This window comes from Canis lupus, chromosome 32 (genome assembly GCF_011100685.1).
Source record: "Canis lupus familiaris isolate Mischka breed German Shepherd chromosome 32, alternate assembly UU_Cfam_GSD_1.0, whole genome shotgun sequence".
NCBI classification, from domain to species: Eukaryota; Metazoa; Chordata; class Mammalia; order Carnivora; family Canidae; genus Canis; species Canis lupus.
In genome coordinates, this window is record NC_049253.1 from 24,881,359 (window position 1) to 24,903,155 (window position 21,797).

The 21,797-nt window shown below is 34.0% G+C and overlaps 1 long non-coding RNA gene across 1 annotated transcript in view; it reads left to right on the plus strand.

The window, feature by feature from the left end:
• Positions 1–10,687: 10,687 nt before the first annotated feature.
• Positions 10,688–21,797, plus strand: part of LOC119867153 — a 168,528-nt gene continuing 157,418 nt past the window's right edge. Inside the window, exon 1 of the long non-coding RNA XR_005382547.1 lies at positions 10,688–10,738. This is a non-coding gene — a long non-coding RNA (uncharacterized LOC119867153). The remainder of the gene's footprint in view (positions 10,739–21,797) is intronic.

Sequence of the window (21,797 nt, forward strand, 5' to 3'; positions counted from 1 at the left end):
CAGCCCTTTACCGAGATTGGCCGTGGGGTGTGGGGTGCTCTCCCCCAGGCGCACCTCCTCTGTTAGTGACCCCGGGAGCCGGGAGGCCCCACCACCCCTCCTGTGATCCTGCCCGAGTTCCCTGCTCAGCGTCTTTCCCTCTGGGAAGAATCTGGTGATTTTCTCCAGGGCTGAGCTCTCCTGTCCGGAGGCTCTCCCGGCCCGGCCCCTCCCCCCTTGATTCTTTTTTATTTTATTTTATTATTTTTTGTCTTCCTATCTTGTTAGAAGTGAAAACTCTTCCCTCTGTAGTGTTCCAGCTGTTCTCTCTTTAAATTTCAGGTCGAATTAATAGGTTTTCAGGATGATTTGAAATTTATCCAGGTAAGTTGGTGGGGACAGGTGACTTGGGGACCCTACGCCTCCACCTTCTTGCCCTGCAATTATATCTGATCTTTTAATTTTCTTGATTGTGTTCTTTGGATTCATTGTTTTTCTCTTTAATGAAGCTTATTTTAACTGTTTTCTATTTTTTCCTTTTATTGCCCATGCTTTTAGTATAATATCTAATAAATTATTACCTAACCCAAACTCACAAAGATGCCCTCCTATTTTTTCTCCTAAACTATCTTTTTACTTCTTGTATTAGGCCTATGATCCATTTTGAGCTAATTTGAGTAATTCATACATAGTATGAAGTATGGGAACAAATTCATTGTTTGCATGTGGATATACAGTAGATCTGGCACCATTTATTGAAACAGCTATTAATTTCCCATTGCATTTTCTTGGTGATCTTGTCAAAAATTAATTGACCATAATGTAAGATTTTATTTCACTATTCTGGGTTCTATTTCATGGTCTGTATGTCTATCCTTATACCAGTAACACATTTTGATTAATGTAGATTTCTAGTAAATTTTGAAATCTGAAAGTATGAATCTTACAATTTTGGTTTTTTTCCCCAAGACTGTTTTAGCTATTCTGTCACATGTATTTGCATATAAATTTTAGGATCAGTCCCTCAGTTTCTACTAGAAAAGTAGCTGGGATTTTGATAGGGATTGGGTTTAATCTGTAGATCATTTTAGGGAGTGTTAGCTTGCTATACTAATCTTTGATTAGTGAATACAGGATTTTTTTTTTTTTCATTTACTCAGGACCTCTTTACTTTCTTTTGACTGTTGTTTATAGTTTAAGTGTGTACTTCTTTTGTTAAATTCATTCCATTTTTTTCCCTGTTGGTGCTGTTATAAATGGAGTTGTATCCTTAATTTTATTTTCTGATTGTTTATTGTGAGTGTATTAAAATAGAGTTGATTTTATGTATTGATTTTGTATCCAGAAATTTTGCTTAACTTATTTATTAGCTCTATCCTTTTTTCTTAATGGATTCCTTATGATTTTCTAATAAAAGATCGTGTCATCTGCATATAGAGATACTTTTCCTTCTTTTCTAATCTGGGTGTTTTCTATTTTTTCTCTTGCCTAAATGCCCAGGGTAGGAATCCCATTCAAATGTTGCATAGAAGTAGAGAGCACTCATATTTTTTGGTTTTGCCTTGTTCCTGATCTTAGATGAAAAGCTTTTATCATTAAGTATGACATTAAATGTATATTTTTTATAAATATGCTTTATCATTTGAAGAAGTTCCTTTTGGTTACTAGTTTGTTCAATGTTTTTATAAAGAAAGGGTATTGGATTTTGCTAAATGGTTTTTCTATATCTATTAAGATTATCAGGTGGTTTTGGTCTTCTGAATAATTTGTATGCATAGATTGTTTTTTATTTTTTGAACCACGCTGGCCTTACTGAGATAAAGCCAACATGAATAGTGCCTGTAATTTTTCCTGGAAGTTATATTCAATTTGTTAGTATTTGGCTGAGTACTTTTGCATCTTAGGGGATATTAGTATGATGGCTTTTTCCTTGTGATAGCTTTGCCTGATTTTGATAGTAAGGTGTTGTTGGCTTCATTGAATGATTTGGGAAATCTTTATTCCTCTATTTTTTAGAAAAAAATCTGAATATTTGATGTTAATTCTTTGAACACTTGTTGGAATGCATTACCAGAGCAATCTGGACATGGGTTTTCTTTGTTTTTTGATTACTAATTGAATTTCTCTACTTTTATAGGCCTTGATTATTTCTTTTTAAGTTAGCTTCAGTAATTGGTGTCTCCCTGAGAACTTGTCCATTTCATCTAAATTATCACATTTTTTGTCATACAATTGGAGTACTTTATATTACCTAATAGTATTAGGTTAATTTTTTTTTTCTGTAAAGAGGATAATGATTTTATTAGTTCAAATCTTGTCTCTTCTTCTTGGTTACTCTTGCTAAAATTTTATCAGTTTTGTTTAAATATTCTCAAAGAAACAACTTTGGACTTTCTCAGTTTTCTCTACTTGTGTTTTTTATATCATTTATTTCTGCTCTATTTTTTATCTCCTTCTATGTGCTTTGGGTTTTGATTGCCCTTCTCTGGAAAGTTAGGGTGCTCATTTGAGATCTTTCATTTTTAATACAGATGATTACACCTAGATGCCTGGATCTACTTGATTTGTTGGTGTTGCTGATGCCCTCTGTTTCTGTACTCATCTGCAGCCTAGTTTTTCTATTCATTATATAAAATGGGATACTAAAGTCTCAAGTGGTTATTGAGTTGTTATTTTCTCTTCAATTCTTTCATTTTTTGCTTCATATATTTTAAGCATTTATATGTTTCTAATTGTTATATCTTCATGATAGATTGAATATTTTATCATAATTTTTGTTTTAAGTCTATTTTATTATATATTAGCTGTAGCTCTTTTATGAAATGTGGTATACCTATTTACTTCCTTTCACTTTCAACTTGTTTATGTCTTTGAATAAGCTGTATCACTTGAAGATAATAGTTTGTGTTTTTAAATACCTTCTGCCAATTGGCCTTTTAGTTTTTTTAGTATTAAATGCACTTAGGTTCAATGTATATACTAATAAGAAATTTAAGTCTGACACTTTTTCTATTTATTTTCTATATATGTTAAGTCTTTCTTGAATGGGCATCCTTTTTCTTTTTCTTCTTTTTGCAAAATAGATATTTTCAAGTGTATTACTTTAATTCTCATGTTTCCTTTATTATATTTTAAAGTTATTTTCTTAATGTAACTCCTTAAAGTTTACAATTAACACCCTAAGACAATCTAGTTTATATTAAGGCAGACTTAATTTATATAATATGCAAAAACTGTCCCAATATATATACAAACTTCCCTTATTTGTCCTATTTTCATATAATATACACTTTATATAAGTCCATCAACACAGTTTTATAATATTTATTTGTACAGAAGTGAAGTATTACAGAGAAAAATACATTTATAATGTCTATTTACTTATGCAAATATTTTACTAGTGTTCTTTATTTCTTCCCATGGATTTGAGTTAGTTTCTAATCTCTGTTCCTGAAGGAATCATTTTAATATTTCTTATAGGATAAGCCTCCTAGAGATGAAATCTCCTAGTTTTTGTTTATTAGGGTGTGTCTTAATTTTTCCTTCAATTTTAAAAGATAGTTTTGCTGAATACAGAATTTTTGGTTCACATTCATTTTCTTTCTGCACTGTGAAAATGTCATGCCACATCATCTGGCATCTATTATCTTATGAAGTGGCAGCTGCTAATTTTATTGAGATTTTCTCATATGTGATGAGTTGCTTTTCTCTTGCTCCTTTCAACATCCTTTTTGTTTTTAACTTTTGTTGGTAACACCCTAATGTGTCTATATGTGGATCTCTCTAGTTTATCCTTCTTGGAGTTATTCTTAGTTGGGCAGGTAAATATTTGTCATCAAATTTGGAGAGCTTTGTTTTTTTAAGATTTTATTTATTCATTCATGAGAGGCATAGAGAGGCAGAAACATAGGCACAGGGAGAAGCAGGCTTCCTATGGGAAGCCTGATGCCAGACTCAATCCCAGGACTCTGGGATCACACCCTGAGCCAAAGGTAGACGCTCAACCACTGAGCCACCAGGTGCCCCAAGAGTTTTTTTTCTTACTATTATTTATTCATATATTATTCCTGCTTCTTCACTTCTGTCTTGAGAAATTATGGATACAATTGAATATTAATATCTAATTATGAATATGTTAGTATGCTTGATAAGTCACAGAATGCTTAGGCTCTATTAATTTTTCTTTTTCTTTGTTAGTTGGGTTGGATAGTCTTTTATTTTTATTTTTTTTAATTTATTTATTTATGATAGTCACAGAGAGAGAGAGAGGGAGAGAGAGAAAGAGGCAGAGACACAGGCAGAGGGAGAAGCAGGCTCCATGCACCGGGAGCCGGATGTGGGATTCGATACCGGGTCTCCAGGACCGCGCCCTGGGCCAAAGGCAGGCGCCAAACCGCTGTGCCACCCAGGGATCCCCTGGGTTGGATAGTCTTAATTGACTTATCTCCAAGTTCAGTATTTTTTTTCTATTTATTCTAATCTGGTGTGTAAACCTTTAGTAAAATTTTCATTTCAGTTACAATAATTTTCAACTACAGAATTTCTTTTTTTATGGTTTCTTTTTCTTGATTAATATTTATTTAGTGAGATGTTGTTCTCACAGTCTCCTTAATTCTTCAGACATGGTTTCCTTTAGCACTTTGGAAATATATCACTTGGCCTAATGCTGAATATTAAGCCCTATGTCTGGACTTTCTCAGGGTGTTTCTACTGATTGCTTTTTATCCGTCTATGTGTATCTCATAATATTTTATTGAAAATTACACATTTAAAATAGTATAATGTGGAATCTGTCAACTCAGACTCCTCCCTCCCCTAGGGTTTGTTATTATTGCTGTTTTGTTTTTGTTGTTCTTGTTGCTATTTGTTTTGTGTCTTTCCTTGGTTAATTCTAGAAGATCTATGTTTTCTATCTTGTGTGGCCACTAAGTCTCTGCTTGGTTAGCTTCATTGTCAGATAATGGTTGAAAAATTATCTCCTTAAATGCACTAACCAATAAATCTCCCACTCGTAACAGAAGAGCTCTGTATTTGTATTGGTGTTTACTTACAATGCTCTGGAAGGCAGTTTTCCACTCTGCCTTAACTTTCAATTTCTCTTTGTCAGAGCTTCAAGGTCAGAGAGAGTTGAGAGAGGAGGTCTTCTTTTGTCTCTGACAAACACCTAACCCTTATAAATGGGCATTCTCTTTTTTGATTTCCAGAAATAGGTTGAAGCTTTCAAAGTCTTGTGTTAATCTCATTCTTCATTTTTCACTTTTAAGTTTTTGCTCACCCTCTTCTTTAGTCTCAGCTGTTATTGTCACTTCAGGAAGGTGAGTTTTTTAAATGATCGACAATGATTGTTTTAGATTAAAAAACATGATGAGGGCTGTTTGCCATGAATAAGCTCTGAGTCAAGTGAAATAAAGACAGATCTTGAGAATTAAGCTTTTTGGGAACCATGCAGATAGGTAAATAGTGACATTTCTCTGGGATGGAACTTTATGGGGAGTTCTTAATCCATTCTGTCTTTTTGTAATGATTCTGATTTTCAGAGGTGTTTTTGGCCAAGCTATTGGTTTTCAAAAGTACTGTGCAGTGGGGATAAAGTGATGGGCATAGGGCCTGTTTTAGCACTTTTCTTATTGATACCCTTTTTTCTTTCTTTTCTTTTCTTTTATGATATCCCACATAGTTTTAAGACATTGGTTAACTACTAGAATTCTGAAAAACTTGATTTGGCCAATCTTTACCAGCATTTTTTCTTTCTTTTTTTTTTTTTTTTTTTGCTTTTATGGAGGTATAGCATTTCAGAGTTCTTGCTCTGCCATTCCTGAAGTGCTTCCTCTTTAAATATATTTTTGGTCTACATGCCTACTGTCAACCTAAAAATTCTTAGTACTCATATTCTTAAGTAAAGAAATATCTAAAAAGGGAGAAATCCAAAGCACATATATTATTCCATCCTGGCTTACTAAATTCAAAAGTAAATTTACTGTGGCTATGAATATACCAGGAGCCCCTAAATTTTTTTTCATTCTGGAAAAAAAAATATCAGATAACGTGAAAACAAAATGGACAGCATGTTTTTTAGTTTGATTTTTACTTTAAATTGCTTTCTAGGTCTGGAGCTTGCTCAGAATATTTCTAACAGATTACTTTCCACTTTCTTTAATAAAAGTATAATGTGTTCTGTATGGTGAATCAAGTGATGTAGCTCAATTCTATATGTAAACTGATGTTCAATATTGTGGGTTATATATTTCCTTTTTGTTACTACAAAATCACAGAACTTTCAGATATTCCTTTAAAAAATTATTAGAGAAAGAGAGAGTGCATGTACAAGTGTGGGGGAGGGGCAAAGGAAGAGGGAGAAGCAGACTCCCTGCTGAATAGGTAGTTCAACAGGGCTTGATTCCTGGATGCTGGAATCATGACCTGAGCCAAAGGCAGACTCTTAACTGACTGAGCCATCAAGTACACTCAGATGCCCCTTATAAACAGGTCTGCATCTAAATATTATCTACTTAGCTTACATCTGGAAAAAAGTCTTTATGTTCCTCTTATTTTATGGGGGAAATTATTTATGTTACTTTATTTAAGTTACAATGCCTCATAACCAAGATGTACTGCTGTATATCTCTTTGCTATCTTTTAATAAATCTTTTTTTTGTACAAAATTAAGAAAAAAAAATGACCCACATGGTTTTCCAAGAAAGATGAAAATTTACTCTCTGAATATAGATGATCCTAATTATAAGGTGGGGAATAATATACTGAAGGTGTGAATATCATTATTGTTATACACAAAGTATTTACATAGTAATTTCCAGGCAATAAATGGCTTCTTACTTCCTATGATTCTCATTTTCATTTTTGATGTTTTATTTACTTCTTGATCTGCACAGTATCAGCCACTTGCATTCTGTATTTATTCACTGACCCATAACTTCATCTATTTATTTCATACCTACTTGGTATCAGCTTTAAGCTTTTTAAATGAAGGAACTAGATCTTGTTCATTTTTTCTGCTTAATTTCTATCATGCTATATAAGGAGACAGACATAAAAATAGAAAAATATACAATAGTACAATGCATTATTATAGTATAATATACATATCTTTGAGATTATAAAATGATTGTTCCATATAAAACTTAACATTTGACCATTTTTTACTTTCAAAAATAGAATTTCATGTGATCTAATCTAATATAATTGTGTCTGGCATGAATAAAAGATTAGACATCAATTTATAGAACAGATGGAACTTGATCCCACTTCAGGATTTAATTTGGAAACACTGAATTTTATGATCATCACTTCAAAGTGTCTGCACCCCCATTTGCATTGCAGCATTATTCATACTAGTCAAGGCATGAAGATAATGTAGGTAGTGTCCATCAATGGATGAGTAGATAAAGACAATGTGACACACACACACACACATACACAAACACACACACTGAAATATTATTCAGCCATAAGAAAGAAGGAAATCATGCCTCTTGTGATAAAAGGGATGGACACTATACTGAGTGAAATAAGTCAGAGAAAAACAAGTACTACATGATCACAATTATATGTGAAATCTAAGAAAGCCAAACTCATAGAAACAGAGTAGAATAGTGGTTGTCAGGGGCAGGCAGTGAAGGAAACGGAGAGGTGTTGGTGAAAGAGTATAAACTTCCAGCTATAAATTGAATAACTTCAACCAACCTAATGTAGGATATGCTATCAATAATTAATAATACTATATATTTGAACATTGCTGAGGGAATAAATTTTAAATGATTTCATTACATACCAGAAATATGGTGGTTACATGAGGTGATGGAAGTGTTAACTAACCCTATTTTGATAATCCTTTCATACTATGTACATGTATCTAATCACCATGTTGTATGCCTTATAGAACATCATATATCTTACCTAAGTTAAGCTGAAAAAATATGTAAAGAATAATAATTACTACCTAATCTTAAATGCAATTCTATTTTCCTCTTAAATTTATTTATGATAGATAAAATTTGTTTGTGTTTGGACAGATAACATTCAGTTATACCACATATATCAGTTAGGATGACTTTTGCTGGAAGAGATTGAAAACCTGACTTAAATTGGCCTAATGAATGAGGATGTTTTTAGCTTACAACTAGGCATCTAGAGGAATATATGTGTCAGGATTAGTATAGTTGGGTGGCTTTATTTTCTTGTGATTCCCTTATATAAGTTTTTTTGTTTGTTTATTAATTTGACGATCTTAAGTTTTATACCATGATATTCAAGGAACAGTGGACGCCATCTTTTGTACTTGTTTTCTCTTGAGTGTGAGCCCTTCCTCTTTTTTTAAAAGATTTTTATTTATTTATTCATGAGAGACACTGAGAGAGAGAGGCAGAGACACAGGCAGAGGGAGAAGCAAGCTCCATGCAGGGAGCCCAATGTGGCACTTGATCCTGGGACTCCATGATCACACCTGGAGCCGAAGACAGATGCTCAACTGCTGAGCCACCCAAGTGTCCTTTTTTTAAAAGAATAAGTAATTAATAAATAAAATTTTAAACAAATATTGTATTTATTTATTCATGAGAGACACACACAGAGAGAGGCAGAGACACAGGCAGAGGGAGAAGCAGGCTCCATGCAGGAAGCCTGAGAGTGTGAGCCCTTCCCAGAAATCTCAGACTATTCACATATCTATTTCCATGGCTAGGATATCTTCTAATTGGCTTAGGCCTCATTTCTAAACCAGTTTATGTTAAGGGGTTGCGATTGCCCTTAGATTCTTCAGACTACTCCAGGAAACACTGGTTTATGATATTCTAGGAGAGATATGATGGCCTTGGCAATTAAAACTAATGTACATTTGGATATTTCTATTCAGTACAATAAAAGAAGAAATGTAGTGAAAGAAGAAAATGACAGGCATATTTCAGCTATATACTCATGGAAAATGGTGAAATGTAGAAGGATTCCAAGGGAGAATTATACAGACTTTCATATCCTATGGCTAGAAGAAAAAGTGCTAAAAATCATGCCTATGATCTGAATGGGAACACATAGTAATGTCATGTTAATGCTTACCTAATGCTCAAAATTGAATATGACATTTTGTGAATTCAGGCTGCTATATTTCTAGATAAAATATATAATTTGAACCAATGGCCATTTTGTGCACTATATTGCTGATAACTTGGATGCACTGGTCTGGGAACTATTGTATAGAAATAAGATTTGCTCCTCTAATCACAAATTACCATGACCCATTTGGGAATTTATTTTTATGTGCAAAACTTTTAGCAACTGGTGGAATAAAGAAATTAACTCCTATAGTGTGAGGAGTGGTTGGTGGCTTTGCGGCAAGGAGGAAGGGGAAGTATGCTTCTATTAGAGAACACGATAAGAATCTACTAATCCTTTAGGATTATGGCTGCTGCTTTGTCATTTTGGATTCTTTTGACAGTAGACAAACAGGCAGGAAAAGGGAGTTTAAGTCTTTAATGTTTCTATTCATTAAGAGTATCCTGAGTGCCAACGTGAAGATTCTAGAACAGTTTAGATTGTTATTATATTCAGTAATAACTACTGAGACTTTTCTTTGCCCTAGTACTTATCTTTGTGGTGATGTGAGAAGAAGCGTATATCATCTTGTATGTAACAGGTTCTACTATAGGTGAGGATCACAAAAAATAAATTTGGCATTTATAGAAATGAAAGAAGCATCCATCCCTCCTCTTCTTCTAAAGGTCTCTTCGGAAATAGAATGAGAAGGATTCCGGGGTCTTTACACTTTGGAATCTAAATAAATGTTTAAAGGGGAAGATGACTTTTGTCTATAGCTTTATAACTCAAGTTATATCTCCATACTTTAGGGAGTTAAGGTAGGGGATGCAGTGGAGCAAATACTGGTGCCACATGTATATCCTGTCAATGAGCTCCATACCATTTCTGATAGTACTTACAACTCTTTGCTTAAAAGTTTTTGTTGGTTGGTTTGTTTGTTTTTACTGAAGACTTGGAAGTTACTTTGCACAAATAACAGTTTGAAATATCAGGATAATTAACACTCCTTGAGAGTATACATATGACATGATTAAAGGACTGGATGAAAAACCCAGCTCTTCTGCTCTTGCTGAGAGGCATGTTCTTACATTATTTCTCAAAGTTTTTCTATGAAAAAATGTAATCGAATGAGCTGAGAGCTTTGCCAGAGTGACCTCTAGGTACTTATCCCACAGGGATCTGTGTTGATGGTTAATAGATCATGCTCTTTTTTTGGTAGTAAGGCTGCTGAATAAGGTATTGACATTTGCAACTTAAAAAAAGATAGCTAGTGAGAAAGACTGAGGTTAGCTCTCCAAATGAAAATTATTACTACTCACTCAGTTTCAGATCTGAGCTACTTCTCAAACACTGAGCATATGGGTGGAAGTAGAGGTTAGATCCCTTTGGTGAAGGACTTTTATTTTATACCACTTAGAAAGATGAACTGAGGCATGGGTGCTTCTTCTAATTTGTGAGGCAGCATGTAACATACTTGAAATACTGCTGCTACTCATTAATTGGGTGACTCGGAATACTTAGTTTTGAGTGAGGCCTAGAGCAAGAGAATACTTTGCAATAAGTATAAACCCAGTGCACATTGTCCCGCTGCCTGGGTCAAATGTGTGCCAGCATCTCATTATGAGCACACACTGGGAATCTTTCCAAATTCTGCCCCAGAACCTAACCTAATGCTCTAGGAACTCCATCTCCACATAAATACACTTCAAAGGTAAAGACTAGTTAGGGCACTGGGAACATTCCTTAACAAATGGATATTAAGAACTGTTTTATAAATAATCTGGAGTTCTGTATTTAAAGTGTGCAATATTTACCAATGTTTTATATGTTTCTTAGGAGTTAGCAGCAAAAGAAAGCCTCTATTGTTACAAAACAACCTCCACCCCAATTATACATTCTTACTTTTGTCTTTATTCTTTCTCTGTCTCACTCTCCCAACTTCCTCACTTGTATTTCTTGAGATAACCAACTAAATAAGCCACAAGAGACTCATAAATAACTATCTTCCAACATGGATTTATCAACTTTTAAAATAGTTTGTTTTCTAATTTGTTAATTTATAATGTTATAATTTTCATCTTTCCACTTTCTTTGGATTTAATTGTATTTATTTTTCTAACTTATAAGATGGTTAATGAGCTCATTGATTTTTAGGCTTTCTTCTTCCTAATATAAGCACTCAAGGCTATTGATTTCTTTCTAATCACAACTACATGACATTTTGATATGTTGAATTTCTATTATTACACAATTGAAATATCTTTTTCATTTCCATTTTAACTTATAAAGTTTAATTTCTAAATATCTGATAATTTCATAATTAACTATTTTGTTGTTATTCTTGATGTCTAGCTTAATTTCACTATGTCTATATTATACATTTCATATAATTTCATTCCCTGAAAATGTTTTGAGATATGACTTAGAGCCTAATTTTCAGTCTATTTGGGTGAGTGCTCCAAAGGCACTTGAAGATAATATTTATTCTATTATTATTAGTTATATTGTTCTATATAGGTCAGTTAAATTAGGTTGATTAATTTTGAGCAGAATTTCTATATTATATTTGTGGTCTGCTTTTTCTGTCAGTTACTGAAAGGAATTTGCTAGATATACCATTCTGATTATGAATCTGTTAATTTTTATTTTCTTTCTTTTCTTTAAAAAAGATTTTATTTATTTATTCATGAGAGACACACAGAGAGAGATGCAGAGACATAGGGAGAGAGAGAAGCAGGCTCCATGCAGGGAGCCCAATGTGGGACTCGATCCCGGAACCTGGGATCACACCCTGAGCCAAAGGCAGATGCTTAACCGCTGAGCTACCTAGTCATCCCTGAATCTGTTAATTTTTCTGTTAATTTTTCCTTTTAGTTCTGTTGTCCTGCATATTGCTTGAAGCCATTTTATTTGGGTGCATGCTCATTGAGTGTTGTAATTTTCTGGTGGCTTAAAACCTTTAAGATTTTGAAATCTTCCTCTTCTTTTTCAGTAATATTTTTTTGCCTTAATGTCTACTTTTTCCAGATTCTAATATAGAAAAAGTCAGATTTTAAAACAGTATATGATTGTTTATCTTCTTGTCACTCTACTCTAAAGCTTCTGTGTCTTAAATGGAAGAGGAATCATAAACAGCATATGATTGGCTATTTCTTTGTTGTCTTTTGCATTTTTCAGGAGTTTGAAGTGACACATCTTAAATATTTGATTCACTGACACTCAAAATAATTATTGTTAGAGTTGGGTTTTATTTAGCATAATACTGATTGATTTCTATAGTCCCACTGAGTGTATGTTAATTTACTCATTTTTGTTTCTTTTGGATAAATAAAATAACTTAAAAATTCTTTTAATTTTTCTCCATTAGCCTGTTAGATATAAATCCTTTAAATTTTGCTTTATTAGTTGTGTTAAGTATCACTACATGCATTGTTGATTTATTAGTACTTCTAAATATGCTTACCAGTTAGATTTTTTAAGATACTCTATACAGCTTTAGGACTTTGGAATACTAACTCGTTTAGTTTCATCTTCTCTGTTGTGTTATTGCTATATATACATTTTAATTTTACACATATTTTATGATCTCTAGAACTTGTTATTTGTTTTACACTATTATTTAATTTTTACATATTGATATTTCTCCTTTTTACAGTTCTTCATTCGTTCCAACATTTCTGTATTTTCTGTCTCTGGTAGTTTTCTTCCTTTCTGAGAATACACTTCAATATTGCATTTAATTAATTAATTAATTTATTTATTTATTTATTATTTTTAGACAGAGAGAGGGCTGGTGGGGGTGCAGAGGGAGGAAGAGTGAGAATCTTAAGTAGGATCCACACCCAGTGTGGAGGCTACATGGGGCTCAATCTCACAACCCTCAGATCATGACCTTAGCTGAAATCAAGAGTCGATGCTTAACTGATGGAGTCACCTAGGTGCCTCTAGAATTACTTTTAATGGAGATCTACTGGTATCATATTCTCTCACCTTTCATTAGTCTAGTAATGTCTTTATTTCGCAATACTTTTGAAGTAACTAGTTTATGTTTCTAGGCTATATTGGACTAACCCTCTCAGAGATGTTAATTATAATTTCTGGATGCAAAATTAAAAAGTATTTGAAAGTACTAGAGAGTCACCAAAATTATAAAAAAAAAAACAAAATTAGACAACCAATTATTAAAAGGAAAAGCTGGTTGAGATTTGTGTTTATATACAATTTTATATACATTTTTAATTTGTATAGCTTGAGATATATCTATTCTTGGCAAGTCTTTCTGGTTTCAGAAGTTAAAGGAGAGAGCTTGACAAATGAGAATAAATCTTTTAAAAATAAAATAAATACTGACAAAAATGTCCCAAATATGATGACAAATATGAACTCACAGGCTGAAGTAGAATGGATACAAATAAACCATACCTAAACACATTGCAAACTATTGGATACCAAAAGTAAGAAGAAAATCTTTAATACTATCTAGAAAAATGATATGTTATATAAATGGTAAAAAAAAAGATAAAATTACTAAATATTTAGAAAGTAAAGCATTTGCAAATTATGGGTCAAAGAAGACCTCAATAATGAAAGTATAAAATATTTAGAGTGGAATGATAATGAAAATACAACATATAAAAATTCATAGAATGGAAATAAATCAGTGTTTCATTAAAATTTTTATTTTTAATGTTTATATTAGAAAATAAGGGTTTAAGATGAATAATGTGAATTCCTAACTTTAGAAGCAATAGAAAGAAACTTAAATGAACATGAGTGGAGTAAAGAAATAAGCATATTAATAAGACATTGATGGAAAAAGTTGAAGAAGACTCAAATAAATGAAATGATATTCTGTGCTCATAGATTAGAAGAATTACTATTCATAAAATGTTCATAATATCCTAAGCAATCTACAAACTCAATGTAGTCCCTTTTAAAACTCCAATGGAGTATTTAACAGTAACAGAAAAAAAAAAAAAACAACAATTCTAAAATTTATGTGGAACCATGACAACCCCAAATAGCCAAAGCAATTTCAAGAAAGAACAAAAAGGTGCAAGCATCATGCTTCCCAATTTCAAACTGTATTACAAAACCATAGTAATCAAAACAGTATGGTACTGGTATAAAAACAGACACAGGGAAAAAAAAAACAGACACAGATCAATGGAACAGAATATAGATCCCAGAGATAAACCCAAACATATATGGCAATTAATTTATGACAAAGGAACCAAGATATATAATAGGGAAAGGACAGCATCTTCAGTAAATGGTTTTGGCAAAATTGGACCACTATTTTACACCATATATAGAAATCAACTCAAAATGCATTTTAAGACTTAAATATAAGACCTGAAACGATAAAAATCCTAGAAGAAAACATAAGAGGGTAAGCTTGGCATTGATCATAGCAGTGAATTTTTGGATTTGACACCAAAATTACAAGCAACAAAAGCAAAAATAAACAGGTGGCACATCAAACTAAAAAGCTTTTGCACAGCAAAGTAAATCATGAACAAAATGAAAAAGCAATCTACATAATGAGAGAAAACATTTGCAAACCATATATCTGGTAAAGAGTTATCATCAAAAATATACAAGGAACTAAAACAACCCAATAGCAAAACAACAAATAAAAAAAATGAGAAGATCTGAATAGACATTTTTCTGAAGTAGTCATACAAATGGCCACCTGGCACATGAAAAGGTGACTATCACAATCATCAAGAAAATGCAGATCAAAACCACAATGAGATATCATCTCACAGCTGTCAGAATGGATATTGTCAAAAAGATAAGAGATTGTAAGTGTTGTCAAGGATGTGGATAAAAGGGGACACTTGTGCACTGTTGTTGGGAACATAAACTGGTACAATCACTAAGGAAAACAATATAGAGGTTCCTCAAAAACTTAAAAATAGAACTACCATGCAATCCAGCAATCCCTCTTCTGAGTATATATCCAAAAGAAATGAAAGCAGTATACACTGGGTAGCCCTGGTGGCCCAGTGGTTTCGTGCCGCCTTCAGCCTGGGGTGTGATCCTGGAGACCTGGGATCGAGTCCCACTTCGGGTTCCCTGCATGGAGCCTGCTTCTCCCTCTGCCTGTGACTCTGCCTCTCCTCTCTCTCTCTCTCTCTCTCTCTCTCTCTCGCTCTGTCATGAATAAATAAAATCTTAAAAAAAAGAAAGAAAGCAGTATACAAAGAGATACCTGCCTTCCTACATTTAGTGCAGTATTAGCTCACAATAGACAAGATATGGAAACAAGCTAAGTGTCCATTAATGGATAAATAGAAAAAGAAGATGTAGTATATATACACAATGGAATGTTATTTTGCCATGATAGAGGAAATCCTTCCATTTGCAACAAATGGATGGACCTTGAAGGCATTATGCAAAGTGAAAAGTGAAATAAGTAAGACAGAGATATCTAAATGCTGCATGGTATCATTTATATGTGGAATCCTTCCCCTGCCTCAAATGAATCGAACTCATAGAAACAGAATAGAAAATTGGTTGTTTGGAGGGGGGGATTTGGGGACGTTAGTTAAAAGTACAAACTCAAAAAAAATAATAATAAAAGAAACATAATTTGGAAAAACTAAAAGAGAGAAGATAGGTAAGCCTAAAAGTTAAGTCTTTAAATTGATAATAAAATTGCTAAATTTTATTTATATATAAACATTTTGCAAGATTGATCAATCACATATTAGAGAAATCAAAATTACCAAATTCAGGAAAGAAGAGGTTGAGCACCATTTCTTTTGTTTTTGGCAGTTTGGGTTATCATTTTGTTTATTGCTTGTTTGATGCTTCCATCTACTTGTCTCTTGGTTATTAATTTACACAATTTTCTAAAGCATTTGGTGTGCTGCAGCAGATGAGACAAATTAAGCAATCCTGGGAATCCCTGGGAAAACCTAAAGATGATAACACAATAGAAAGCTAGGATTTTTATTGTTTGAATCAGGAGGAGCTTGCAGGTATTACACTGTAAAACACAGAATAAAATATGTGATCTATTTGATAGTCTAAGTTTGTATATTTGGAAATATATGCTTTATCAGGTAGGAATGGATGCATACAAATAATAACACACTGAACCAAAAAATAGTGGTTTAAAGATATAGGGCCTTGTATTACTCAAATAGCAAGAAGTCTAGAAGGAGGCATTCGGTGCTTTTAGGCTGATTTAAATACATCATCAGGACCTCATATTCTTTCTAAATTTCTGTTCCACACATGTTTAGCATTTTGATTTTACTACCTCAGAGTTGTAGGATGCCTGCTGCACTTTTTGGCATTGTATGTATGTTTTAGGCAAGAGAATTGGGAGAAGAAGACAAAAGGGCTCTTTATAAAGCTTTGTGTTTTTATTTGGCATACACAATCATCTGTAGAAAACTTTCCTAAAGATCTCATTAATCAATATCGGTTTATAAGCCCACCTTTGAAAAATCATTGGTAAATGAGGATGAGATTATATTTCTAGTTAAGGCAGATTATGACTAATTCCCCAGAAGTACATCTATTATCAGGGAAAAAAGGATGAGAGTGAACAAGTTTTGGGTAAACAATGGGCCATTTTTGTTAAATAGATATGGTATACAATAATCATTTTCAATCTGTTCTCTTCAGAAATTCAGAGATCTTATTGAGCGATTTTAGTGTCCAGAAGGGTTGACCATGTACAGGTCCGTGTTCGACAAGCCTGTTTCAAGTATATAACCTAAAACTATTTTGTCTGCATCATGAATTGTGTTTTGCACATTTTATTTGAGAATAAGCTGAAAAAAGTAATCCATTCATCTATAGAAATAAATGGATTTATTGTTTTTCAGACTAGACTCCATATACACCTTGCACTTTGAGCTAAAATTTGAGCTTAGATACTGCTTCCTTCTCTTGTTATGTTAGAACGCGAAGGGAGATTTTTAAAACTTTTATAAAATTCAGTTTCCCCACCTATAAAAGGAACATCATAACAGTGCTTTTGTTTCATAGGGTTATTTGAGTATTAAACGAGATATATGTCCAGCACTATGACAAATTTCCGTTGAATGGGTATTCTAAATTGTCGGTCAGTGTCTATTATTTTAGAAAGCAACTGAAAAAGAAAATCAAACAAACTGACAATAGGGTTTCTGTGTGAAATGATCTAAACTTTTACCTGAATAAATTTACTGTTTGTTTATTTATGAATTGTTTGATTTTGACTGAGTTATCTAGAAGCAGACCTGAGACCTGTTTCAAGTACACAACTTACTGAAAGAGTGGTCTCAGGAGAAAGTTCGGAAGGAAAGAGAATAGTACAGAGAGCGTGGCTAGTAAAGAAGTGGTTTCAGGCTTTTGCTTCATCTAGATCTCTTGGGAAACGCGAGCATAAATTGTGCCATAGAATTGGTTCATTTGAAGCAACAAAGGCAGCCTTTTGTACTGGCTTATCATTCAATTACTGCAGGTTTCCCCTGGTGTGTAGGAATAATATTTTATATAAAAAGAACTCCCATTTGGCCAGTGGCTATCATTTAGGGAAAGGGGCAGCTACAAGTTTTAGCATCCAATATTTATTGTAGCCAGATTATGTGTACATAGATTAGCAAAGGAGATCTTCATGCGTTATCAGCGACGTCCACTACAGTCACCTATTTGCATCTATGAGCTCTGCTTGTCAAATTAGATTCATTCCATTCAGGTATACTTCCTTAGGTTTTGGGTTGGTCACAATTTTTGGAAAAAGAAAATACTAGAGGAAGTTAGTAGTGTGAATTACAGTTCTTGCTAATCATGGTTGGTCCCATGCTATTAACTGACCCTCATTATCTCCCTTTTTTACTTTCTCTTTTTAATTTTTGCCCACACTTTAGACAAGCAGTTTGCTTGTCTAAATGACTTTCCTAGTATGAGATTTAGATCCTCTTCTCTGAAAAATTTGAGGCCCTACTACCATCCCCTTATGACCATGTGTTGTCTGTACTGGCCCATTTTAATTTAAAACTTGGAATGGAAAAAAAAAAACAACACAAAATACCATGGCATATAATATAAGTGTCATGCTCTCTGTTATGTCCCTGTTTTGTAACAGAATAGCCCTATCTCTTCATAAGGATCAAAATCAATTATAATCTGCCAAAAAAATTCACCTTTCTTTGCCTGCTAGTCAACTGATGCATAGAATCCAAATTGTCTAGTCAGCAGCTATAGCTTTAAGTTTACTGAGACACTAATTGTGTCCTCTGGTGGAAGCATTCCTTTCTCTAGGAAGAACTTCACTTGGGATTTAGAGTTCTAGTGATGAGACACACAGATTTCCTAAATGGTTCAGTAGAAATGATGGTGAAGAGTATCAGTCCTAAATTTATCCCTACATCCTTTATCCCATGAAGGTTTACTTATTAATGATGGAATGCCACACAATAGCCATTGACTTCAATTGTGTATTTTCTGGAAGTGCTCACTGGCTGTTACCTCCAAACCACATGCAGTACTTCTGAAAGACTTTCTCTGCTATATCAGGCTGGTAGCTTAGGGATGTTGTCCAGTAGTATGAGGTGGGACCAGTGGATTTCCTGGTCATACACTGAATTCTCTGTGCAATAAGGTGAGTCCCTTGGTCTGAGACCTCTGATAGTAGTGTCTAGTAAGGCACTGTGCATAAGAAAAGAAAATCCATACCTGAAATAGATGTCAGTCCCAGTTGGGATAATTTCCCTTTCCATGGTCAAGGAGATTCAAGGAAATTGAACTGCCGTGAAATAGATGGTGGTCTCCTCAAGGAAGTTTCTGGTTGTATGTGTGGTTTTGATACTTAGTAACAGCAGTAGCTGTTAGAAGTGTAAGGTAGCCTCCATCTTTGCATCAAAAGTTCTCAGTTTATGATTACATTTTTATAATCATCAGGATAGATAAGGATAGAAGATGGATTACAGCTACTGACCAAAGTAATTCTGTCCACTGTGTTTTTTAATTTATTTTTTTAGTGTCTCTTTTGCAGTGAGTGCTCTTTGATGGGTATTAATATGCAATACAAACATTCTCTTTCTGTCAACTGACCAGTCAGCTAAGCCATTTTATTCTGTGAGTCTGTGTATATCTTTAAATAAGGCCACATCTCTTTTCAGAGATGTATATCTTAAGATGCACTGCCCTAAACTCTTCCCATTAGGTGAATTTCTTCCCACTATTGTCTTTTAGAGCCACTACTTAGTTAAGCTGTAAAAAGACACAGTCCGTTTTTATGATTGCCAGACCCAATCAGCATTTCCTCTATAATAATCAAGTCATAGGAAACCCATATATGTTTATATATGTGAACTGAGAGAGAAGTGTCGGTGCAAGATCGAGAGAGGTCTTGTCCACTTGTTCGGGCAGCTTGCACATGTCCTCTGTAGTTGTTTGCATGAATTGCAAATGCTCTACTTACATTTTATGGTGATTTCTGCTGGGATCATCTGATCTCATGCCTTGTTGGGTCCAACAGTACATGAATCTTGATGAATAATTTTGTTTACACACTTGTTTATTGTATAGTCAGATGCTCAATCTCAGCTTGGGCTCAGTAGAATTTAAGACACTGCTGTTTTTAAAAAATAAACTTTATTTTAGGGAAGTTTTACATTTACAGAAAAATTGAGAAGATAATTCAGGGAATTCTCATATACCCTTTATCTAGTTTTCCTTATTGTTAAAATCTTACATTAATATTGTAGATTTGTTATAATTAGTGAAACAGTATTGATATATTATTTTTGTCAATTTAATTGTCATTAAGCTGACATTTGATTGTCAAGTTTCCTAAAACTTATATTGGCCATGGTGGTTTCTCAGATTTCCTTGTTTTTGATGGTTTTGACAGTTTTGAGGATTACTGGTCAGGGATTTTATAAAATGTCTCTCAAGAGGGATTTTCTACATATTTTTCTTATGATTAGATAGAACTTATGTTTTAGGAAAGAACATCACGTCACATCAAAGAAATATGTTATTAATATGACTTATTTCTGTTGATGTTAACCTTGATAACTTGGCTAAGGTAGTATTTGTCAGGTTTCTCTACTATAAACTTACACGTTATCCCTCCTTCATCCTTTATTCTTTGGAACGAAAACACTATGCACTTTCCTTATGTAAGGAGTAGGGAGATGTACCTCATCTCTTGGAAGGAAAATATCAACATAAATTATTTGAATTCTTTTGTATGGGAGATTTGCCACTTCTCCCTTATTTATTTATTCAATCATGGCTTTTTTTTAAAGATTTATTTATTTATTCATGAGAGACCCAGAGAGAGAGAGAGAGAGAGAGAGAGGCAGAGAGAGAGGCAGAGACACAGGCAGAGGGAGAAGCAGGCTCCATGCCAGGAGCCTGATGTAGGACTTGATCCGGGGTCTCCAGGATCAGGCCCTGGGCTGACGGCGGCACTAAACTGTTGAGCCACCGGGGCTGCCCCTCAATCATGGCTTTGTATCAGCACAGACTCATGTATATGTAATACAACTTTGGGTTATAATTACTTTATCTCAAATTCATCATGACAGGGATGCCTGGGTGGCTCAGCAGTTGAGCATCTGCCTTCAGCTCAGGGTATAATCCCAGGATAAAGGATCGAATCCCACACTGGGCTCCTTGCAGGAAGCCTGCTTCCCCCTCTGCCTGTGTCTCTCCCTCTCTGTGTCTCTCATGAATAAATGAATAAAATCTTGAAAAAAAAATCATCATGACAGACTTGGCTATTAGTAGCTCTTTCCGTTGCTCCTGTCTCTTTACATACTCCCATCATCGTGGGTTTCCGCACCCAGATTTTATTTTATTCAGATACAATAAGATACTCCAGTATATTGTGTATTTAATTCTTCCAGCCCAAGGATCAACCCTTTCTCCAAGGAGCCCAAGGTTCTTTTATTGGAAAATTGTGTTAAAAAAAAAAAAAAGAAGATCTATACACTAGGTGTGTCAGTTGCACTAATGTGTTGTCGGTTCTATATTCTCTTGGCTGACTGAACAAGTGTATATATGTATATGTCCCAATCAGAGTATGAACACATGTCTGTAGGTATTTCTATATGTATTTCTGCCCATATTAAGCTAAACTTGAGTTCCTTCTGATATCTCTGATTCAAATGGATTACAGCAAAAGTCATTCCAGCTTTCTCCCCTTAGGAGTGGCTTTTTGAAAGGTTTATAGTCCTTTCTGGCAAACAGCATAAATCCTTTCTCCAGAACCATAGGAGTCTGTGCTCTGACTTGCAACATTCACAATAAATCTTTCCAGATGTTCTACCGGCATTGTGACTTGTTTTACTCAAGCAAACACTTTATACCCCTAGTATCATGTGATCTGCATGTCCTGTTGTCCTGGTGTCAATCCTGCATATTCATAGCCTGGACTTGCTATACAATGCCTTTGTTTTCCCCCTTTAGGACCAAATTAAAACGAATATATTAGAATCATCTGGTAAGTGGTTTGCAAAAGTATTCCAAAGTATGGAATATGCTAACTCTTGAAGGTAACTATCAAGTGTTATGCTTCTTTTATGAGGTAGATGGTCAGAGTGCAAAATTTTATTCTTTTTATTGGATGGTATGTCCTAGTAAGCCCCAGAATACTAAACCCCTAAAATTTTCTCTTACTGGACAGGCCTCTAAATAAGGGTTTATTTCCCATTCCTTAATGCCCATATGGGCTTAACAAGTAATCCAGAACATTTGCTAGTTTTTGCCTCTAGGGTCCAATTAAAATGGCATCATCAACATTGTGGACTAAT